The following is a 9,740-nucleotide window of genomic DNA, read 5'->3' on the forward strand; positions in this document are numbered from 1 at the left end:
TTTATCTCCTGCTTTTCTTCTTACAAAGAACTCAAAGCAGTTTACATCATCCCCCTCCCTCCTGCTCTCAAGCTCATCCCCACAACAACAACCCTGTGAGGTAGGTAGGGCTGAGAGTCTGTGACTGGCCCAAAGTCATCCAGAGGCTCCATGGCTGAGCGGGGACTCGAACCCAGATCTTCTGAGTCCCAGTCCCGTGCTCTTAACCACGACACCACACTGGCATGGAATGGAAAGCCAAACTCAGCCCTGCTCATTCTGTACAAAGCAGGGGTGAGCTGCATTTAAAGGGATTTAACCCTCCATGCCATGTGGGAAGCCCCCCCACCCCCACCCCAGCTTTAAAAGCAGCTTAAAACTCATTTGGAGGCGCCATGCTCTCCCACGCACGCCCTCCACCATTTTAACAGGGATCTGGTGGCACATTTATCGCTGTATGAAGGCCCAGCACTTCCTTCACATCCATCCCTCGCTATCTCTGCTTCTCCTACCCACATTATGTTCCCATAGTCAACATTTCTAGAGTGTAAGCAGCTTGGGGGCAGAGACCTATATGTTTTGCTTGTTTGCATTATTTTGTAAATGTCCGTTCATAGCACTGCAAATAGGGGCAAAAGTGAGGTAAATATTCAGATCCTGAATTTGAAAAACCAATTGTACCCAAACACCTGGATTCAAGTCTAGGATTCTTTATGGAGGGGTGGTTTGTTTGTTTTGGCTCCAAACTATCATCAGAAGCTCTGAGCAGGCGGATGTGCACTAAAATTGCATCTCTCTTAAGACTTCACTAAAGCGCCACTTTAAAACTTAAGAGCAACTTGAATCGCATGTCATCCCTACCCTAAAGCTGCCATTCCTCTTCTGCTGGCCAGTTTCTTTTGCCAGGGCTCTTCAAGACTTAGCAAACTTGGCAACATCAGCTTATGCAAAAAGAGACGTCCGTGGCAACATACCTGTGCAATTCCAAACTAAAAATAACATGGACAGAAATGAAATGACATGACAGTTTGTGCTAATGAGGCATCCTTGTGGATACATCCAAAGGCAGGTCTTCCAAAATACAATGGGCAAAATAGAAGCTTCATGGAAAACTCTGCAAGAATTTAGGGCAGATGGAAGAAAAATACAGCTGGTGAAAGATAGAGTAATTTAACAGTTGGGAGGTCCTCAATTTAAAATTTGCTTCAGCCCTGAGCATCATTTATTCATGTCATTGTTTTTAAAATGTTATTTATTGATTGATTTAAGCTCTTTAAGCCTTAGTCTTCCCTAGAACATGCTGGTACAGTCCTCTGGTTTTTCAGGAGCCCCCTTTCAGCTCCACTTCTAACCCTACGCTTGCTCTGAGAAAGAATGGTAGTGCCTCTGAGTGTATACAGAGTTGCTTCCCTTGATCAGTAGGCAGACAACCAACCTCAGTGGACACATTTGGGATAACAGCACCCATAGGAAGGTGTGTGGCTTCCATGATCCTTCCCAGGAATGCAAGCATGACAGAGGGCTTTCATTTATAAATTTCAGCTGCATACCATGCTGCTTTATCTTCATGAATCACTCCAGCCTCCCAGCACCATGGCAAGCATCTGAATTTAAAAGATTTTAAGGATAGTTGTTAAAACTTGTTGCAGATTACTCCAGTGGGCTGTCAAGGCAGAATGATGCAATTCCAGTGGCACTTTCTGAAAAGGAACACGTCTATTTCAAAATGCTAGCTGAAACATGAATGGATTTATTTTCATACCTTCCGGAGACATTACTTCTCTATTTTCCATGGTGGTTCAAGTGTTGCTCTGAGTCATCATTTACTTCCTGTGGACTGCTCTCATGGAAATTTTTACTAGTTGAAAGAATACTCTGCCGTGCTAGAGCAAGAAAGGAGAAATATTTCCATTCTTTGTTTGGAGCTAGCTATACTTTGGAATTTATGTGGGATATCATGTAGGATGGAAATGTGCGAGACTGTCCAACTTCGCTGAGTTTTGGGTCCTTCCAGCCCAGTTAATAAAGGTCTGTGTTGTATTTTCAAAGCTGTCAATGCTGCAGGGACAACTCGGTGGTAGTTGTTGTGAACCTCTAATAAACTGTTGCTAGGTGAACTTCAAAAACTTGTCTGGAAAAGTGTTCGACTTAAACTAACGCAAACCCATGCTCCTCCCGGAAGTTCACTCTGTATCCTGAGATGCTATGGAATGCGCTCCCCAGAGAGCTCCACCTGGTGCTGTCATTATATGCTTTTCAGCGCCAGGCTAAGACCTTTTTATTTAATCAATATTTTAATATGTTTTAACGTTGAATTTTATTATTGTATTTGCAGCCAGAGTGGGTCGTCAATTTATTTATGCTGCTAGCCGTCCAGAGACGTTAGTAATTGGACGGCATACAAATTTCATAAGTAAATAAATAATGCTACCCTTCAAACTAAGGTTGAAGGGATGTGGCAAGAACAGACAGCACAAAAACACATGAGTTTCATGGAGAAAGGATGGGCCATAGATGTTCTGAACCCCTAGCTAAGTTTACAGAGAACTTGTAGGATCCTTGGGGGTGAGGCTGAGCTGATAGAAGAAAATGCATCTTCTCAGGATGAGCTCATCTCCTGGAAGGCAAGAAAGCTCTTGGGGGACCAGCCCTAGTGATCATAAGAGGTGTTTTCATTACTGACGTCTTTCTATTATTTTTCTGCTCATTTGTTACAAAGCAGAATTAGCAACGTATTGATCCGTGAAACATATAGGAAAAATAATGGAGGAATCAGTCGTGAAACTCTTGCCACCCCTAGCCCAGAGTGAGGATTGGCATTATGTGGCCGTTAAAGGGAAACAACCCAATGGCCTATTCATCAGTAATCTCACCACACTGAGCTTGGCCAGAAGCAATACAGCAGGCTGGACCAGAAACCAGGAAACTTTTAACTAACATTACAAAAACCTGTGCTGAAGACTTCTGAGAAAACATGACAAAAGCAACTTGGCCATGGAGAAGAGCATTGCAGTGTTAATATGGCGCTCCATCATGTGCACCTGGTTTGCTTCCATCCCATGGAGGAAAAGCAACCCTACAGCTGCTGGACATCATCTGGGAAGCCACAGAAATCTTTAGAGTCCCAGATCCAGGTTCCTCCGTCCTCAGTGATCCATTCTGGATGAGAGCCAGAATGTGGAAAGAACACCACCAGGTGTGTCTCCGGGAGCATGGAGGCACTTTGGAGAGGAAGAAAGGCAGGCAGGAGAAGTGGGAAGGGCTGTCTACCTGTGTGGATTCCTTTTGGCCCCTAGCCCAGTCTCATTCCCTCCCCTTCGCTGGCACTTCCCCCCGATGGCCAAAACCAGCCGTCTAGGTGAAATGCACAGGGCAAGGCACCAAGACAGCACAGAATTGCAGCCAGAATTGCTCTGGCCATGGGAAAAGCATACACCTCTGAGGTCAAAGGCTTATCATATACATCAGGATGTGCCCCTGAGACAGACAGACAGACACAACAGACACCTTTGTGGTTGGACTGCTGTGTATTCTCAGTGTGTTATATTTTTAGTGCTGTCTATTGGATCCACTTTCCAGGGACTCGCAAAGCTGGCCCAACATTAACAAAGCAAAATTCAGCTTCCCCGCCTGTGATCCCAGCGGGAGAGAACTTCAGCGCATGTTCTAGTCTCCCACTCACATAATGGGAGAGAGATGTGCCAAGCTTTGGCTGTGCCGTGCCTTCATCAACTCCAAATGAGCAAGAGTGTAAAATTCCTCTTCAGAATCAGGTGTGCCAATGTTTTCCCTTTGATGTTCCAGGTGAAACAGCCGTGATGTTTCAAAGCGCACGTCACACGCAGAGAAAATGCTTTGAATCTGATCCTTCCTAGACTCACAGAGGCACTTTGCTTTGTCTCCCCCTCTCAGGTCTGCTCACCATCCCATTAGTCTAAATCCTCCTTCCAAGGTTTGCGCAAGGTGTCAAGATGACCTGATCCACCGGACGATTTTAGGACTCTTGGGAAGATTAAAAACGATGGCTTAAGAAGCATTGTCCAGTAGACAGTTCTCTTGCACAATCCCCACTGACACGGTTGGGAACATTAGAATGTTATTCTGTACAAGCGGGGCGCTGCAACAAGAAGCTGCAGCATGGTGCGCTTCAGTTCCGGGCTCCGGTCATTCAGTTCTCCATCTGCCCTCAGCCAATTAGCATTCTGAGTTCATTCGTCACTGGGTGAGTGGGAGGGTTGGTTCGTTGTTTTTGAAGAATGGGGTGGCCACATAGGGGTCATCACAGCTACATTAAAATCTTGGAATTCCCTATGGATTTTCCCCACCTCCATCTTCCTTTTACAGCCACTGCATCCCATTCCTCACGCCCAGTCACCCTGCCCCCCCCCCCCCCCCCCCCCCCCCCCTTTCCCCCTCCCCCCCCCCCCCACTCCAGGCACTAGATTTTCCCGTTCCCACTGGGCCATCTTAGAACAATCCCCTCCCATCCTGCCCCATAAGGATTTTTTTTCATCCCTAAAGTTATTTTGTACTTCCGCTACCATCAGAAGTTGTTAATTATGCCCTGTTGTCGTCGTCATTGTTGCAAAGTATTTCTATCCTGCCTTTTTTCCTCTTGTGAGGAACCTCAAGATTACTCACGTAGCTCCGTTTACCCTCATGGAGACTCTGGTGCACAGCTGTTGTCATTTTGGGAAGAACAGGCTTAAAATAAGATATATTTATAAATGCATATATTGACAAATGCCAAATACCAGGAAATGTGTACAGAGCCTAACAAAACGATCAAGCTTTGGAAATTAAGTAAATGAGTAAAATTATCATAACCTTTCCTTCAAGTATTTTACGAAACTACGGTCTGGTGGTATGTAAACACGTCTTTAAGGATATTTGGGTAATCCAACGGTTCTACTTTAATGTGCCACAACTCCCTCTGGTTTGGAACACAGCCTGCCTTTCATCTGAACCAGTAAATGTTGCTTTCCCTGAAAACCACCCGGTGCGCAGGTGCTTTGCAGGGCAAGCCCAAACTAGAGTTCATTGATTGATTGATTGATTGATTGATTGATTTATATCCTGCCTTTTTTCCTACAAAGGATTCAAGGCAGCTTACATCTCCTCCTCCATCTTATCCCCACAACAGCAACCCTGTGAGGTAGGTTGGGCTGAGAGTCTGTGACTGGCCCAAAGTCACCCAGTTGGCTCCATGGCTGAGTGGGGACTCGAACCCAGGTCGTCTGAGTCCAAGTCCCATTCTCTTAACCACTACACCACACTGGCCAAAAGGGCAGAGCATGGTTTACCACCAACTAGGAAAGGCCGGAAGCCATCAGGGCACACAAAAGAAGGCCTTGGTGGACTTGAAGACCCTTACAGGCTAATTCACCCTGCACCAAACATGGGCAGGAGTCTAAGTCTGTGATCTGTACTGCGATGAAGCTTGGAACATGGACCACAGACACTGCAGATGAATTCCCAGTGGGCTGTTGCATTCGCTCTATGGGCTTGGACCATCCTTTGATCTAACCTACCTGACTGGCATGTTATAAAGGCAACAGGATAATCTCATATAGGTTGCATGGAGCTCCTAGAGCACAGGGCTTAGCAGAAATGTGATGATAAATTTATCAACAGCAGTAAGATTAATAATAGCAAGGAACTGGAAAATAAAAGGTGAATATCATATAGCTGACTGGTATAAATAAGTCTGGAATTTAGCTATTAATGATATGTTAACTTGTGATATTGAATGGAAAAAAGGCTTGACAAGTGAAAAGAAATGTGAAAATATTTGAAAACCTTTTGTTGAATACATTTTAATAAAAGGAAAGGAGTGTGACCCACCACAAGGGTCAGTGCAGTTCTGGAAGGGAAGCGGGGCAAGATGAATGAATAAATGATTCTACATAAGTAATTCCGAGTTGTTGGTCCTGGTGGAGGAAGCACTGATGTCGACGTGTTGTTTGATTGGTGATGTTTAGTTAAAATTGTTGTTCTTGTGTTAATCATATTGTTTTTCTTAGTTGAAAAAAATAAATAGGCTGGAAAAGAAGCATCCCAGCACTTGAGGTGGGATTCATGAGAAGAAATAGGAAAGAAGGCCATCGTCTGTTTAGCTCTGCCCCGCCATCTACCTACCCGTCTCCCTGCTGGCTCAGCAGTGTGGGGAAAGGTGCCGATGGTTCTGTGGTGCATCAGACAGAGGGAGATGAATGGGTTTTTCTCGCTGCTTCTGGCCAGGACTGGACGACCGGAGAGGGACTGTAGTCCTCTCAAAAACAAAATTATGGCAATGGATAGACTAGCCTGACCTCATTCCCAGCTCTCTCCTGAACAGCTTTGCCACATCGCAGGAGAAGCAGGACTGAAACACCACTTAAAGGTATGAAGATGCACACATACGGATCACGGCTGCTCTTGAACATTTGGTTAAAGTGAATAATACAGCGGTACCTCGGCTCACGAACGCTTCAGTTCATGACCAAATTGGGTCGCAAACAGAAATTTCATAAAAATTTTAACTCAGGTCGTGAACTCCGCATTGGGTGGCAACCATGATCGCAGCCATCTCCCCCGCCCCCCGAGTGGGGAGATGGCCACGATCACAGAACCTCTCGTGCAGACAAGACAGGCGCGATTGCGGTTGTGCTCAGGTGCAGGTGGGGAGATGGCCGCGATCATGCTGTGGGCGGGGGGGGGGGGGGGAGATGGCCGAGATCGCGCCCGTCTTTCCTGCACGAGTGTGCCTGTGATTGCGCCCCTCTTTCCAGCAGGAGTGCAACTACGATCTCGGCCATCTTCCCCCCCCATATGATCACCTCCATCTCCCCCCCCAGCGCGCCTGCGATTGTGCACCTCCCCCCCCCCACAGCGTGTCAGGATCGCAGTTGTGCTGGGGGGGAGATGGCCACGCTCGTTGTTGTTCTTTGTCACTTTGCTTCACATTTTTCTGATAAAAAAAATAGAGAACAGATTAACCTTATTTACATTGAACCTTATGGGGAAATTTAATTTGGCTCACAACCAATTTGGGTCATGACCAGAGTCCTGGAACGGGTTAAGTTCTTGAGCCAAGGTACCACTGTATAGGCTTAGACAGGAAAACGTCCTGCAGCTTTCCAAATTGTAGGAATTGGGGGATGCAGGGAATCGTAGGACTTTTTTCCTGTGCCTTAAACTGTTTTTGGTTTTGTTTGTTTTTCATCTTCGGTCAGCAGACCTCCTGTATTGGCCGATTACCATCAAAATACTTGCCATAATCTACTGTAAACAGACCTCTGTTATCTGTAGCCTGCAAATTCTAAGAACTGGCTCTGTTACATAATCACATGGCACCGTAGTTCAAAAATAATGTGACTTTTAAAGCCTAACCCGTCCCATGGTTTTATCTGGAACTGTTAATATGTTCAATGTGACCAGTTTCCGAGTTGGTATACTTAGGTTTGCATTTGTTACGGCTGAAGCTGACTGTTTTGGCACCCACAACAATCCATTATTGATGATCCACTGCTGAAAGCACTCCAGCTGTTAGGTGCTATAGAAATTAAATTAATCAATTGCTGTGGCTTGTGAATTTGAACTATTCTCTCCTTGGTGTGCTTGTTTAAGGGCAACAAGCCACCCTAACAACCCCTAGCTTGTCTTAGGAGTTGTTGTACCCATGATTGTTGTTCAAATGTAGCCAACCAACTGCACTGCGGATACAATTTATTTGCTTGTGGAAGCTAGCAAATAAATTTTTGGCAAGAACTTTAAAAAACCCACAAAAACTCCACTGTTCTTGCAGAGTTCAAATACTCAAGCAGGTTTTGTTGTTGTTGTTGTTGTTTGGGGGGGGAGGGGTGCACTGGATTCACATCCCCTGCCACAAATGTGTGCTTTTGGCCCCTTTTCCAGAACCATACAGTTACAGATCTGCATATAGTTCCCTGTCCAAAAGAAAGGTCAAATGTGTTCTAGGTTTCAAAAAAGAGGACAAAAAGAAGTAAATGAAGAAAAGGGTTTTGATCGGAGCCGAGTCGCAGGACAAGACCGGTTTTGCTGCACAGGACCCTGGGACACGCACGGGCTGGAAGTTCAGGGACAAGAAAGGGGAGACCAACCCATGGTAAGCTTGGGCACCAACACTGCAGATTATTCTCAAGTGGGTCGCAATGTTGTGCGAACTCACCCAGTTCCTCTCCTTTCTGAAGTAGCTGGAGGCTTGCAGAAAGGCTGAGATGGCGGAGAGTGCCGAGAATGGTGCAGTCAACAACTAAAATCAAGAGGATTGCATTGCTACGTGATATTGCCCCCCCCCCGTTTTGGTGCACCCAATTTTTGCTGCTTTCTCCTCTTCCCTTATTCGCAGGGGTGGCACCCACAACTGTGCACAAATTAGTCAAAGTGCAGCCTTGCCTTTTCCTTTCCTTGCACCTTGAAACAGGAAAGGAACTTGACTCAGGGGACTCCACTGCCTGGACAGCTGTAACCCTGCCCCTGTGAAGAACCCGGAGACTACTTTTAATTAATGTACAATTTTGGGGGGGGCCCATAAATAAATAAATGCAAACCCAACTGCACTTTTGCAGGTGCCATTTTTATTTTTTTTAATGCAAGGAGAGTAAAAACGTAAGAACTGTCCTGCTGGATCAGTCCAGCACTGTGTACACAGGGGGCAGTCAGCCAGAATCCACACGCAGCCCATGGGTGTAACAGATTTCTCCTACCCATGTTCCCCAGCAATTGATGTACCCAGGCACACTGCCTCTAAGACTGGAGATAGATTAAACCACCAGGATAGCCCAAGAAGCGCCATGAATTCTCCAAAGCCTTCTTGTGTAGCTGATTCTGCAAGCCCCATTCCAAATTTGCTAACCAATTTCGTTCTCAGCATTTGTCCCCGTTAGCTTTGAATTCCCAGTGCTCAGTCCTTGTTTGATTTCAAGGTGTTGAAGAATCTCTTGGGAACTTGAAAAGCACAACAAATTAAGAGAAATGCGGCAAAAAGGGAGATAAACACACTAACTGAAGTGTGGCCAGTATGATCTAAGCATTGGGAAGAAGAGGGCATGGAAAACATGTGATGGGGAAAAACAATAAAAGCAAGCTTTATCTTTATTGTGGGCGTGCTAATGTGGTTATTTTGAAAGCGGTGCCTTGTTTAAAGTCCTGCAATTTGCCCACTGCATATTTTTTAAACTCTGGAAAAAGATAAAACTTTACTCCCTATTTTTGCTCTTGCTTTCATGTATGATAAATGCGAGTGTTGTCTCTTGCAGGGCAGTTTATGGCAAGGTAAGCAAACACACACTTTCTTTCCACAGTGAAAACGATCCTGCAAGCTCAGCCAGAAGGCATTAAAGATGAAACAGTCCGTGCTTTTCAAAAACCTCGTCATTTCTGCAAGTTTTAAGCTATAGAGAGAGGGCTTCACAGTCATTTCCGCTCGAGAGCGAAACAGGAAAAAAACCGGCTCCAGGCATGTCTCTCTCTTGTTTGCAAAACGAGAACTCTAAATCAAAATCTTGTTCAGGGAGTTGCTCCTGGTGCAGGGAATGGAGCGGACCTTATGCTGTTGCAATTAAGATCCGCAAGGGCAAAACCCGGCAAGTTAATGGTTCTTCTTTGACAGGTTGCTGCCTTCCTCCTGCAGGAAGGGGAGAGAGGAAGCCGCAGAATTGAATGTGCAGCGTGTTGCTAATCTTGTTTACTCAGAGGCAACCAAGTCCAATAGATAGCAATGAAACGCCCCTTCCCAAGCGCGCTCCCCCTAACCCGTT

Source organism: Varanus komodoensis, unplaced genomic scaffold (assembly GCF_004798865.1).
Source record: "Varanus komodoensis strain SLA01 unplaced genomic scaffold, ASM479886v1 scaffold34_1, whole genome shotgun sequence".
In the NCBI taxonomy this organism is placed as follows: Eukaryota; Metazoa; Chordata; class Lepidosauria; order Squamata; family Varanidae; genus Varanus; species Varanus komodoensis.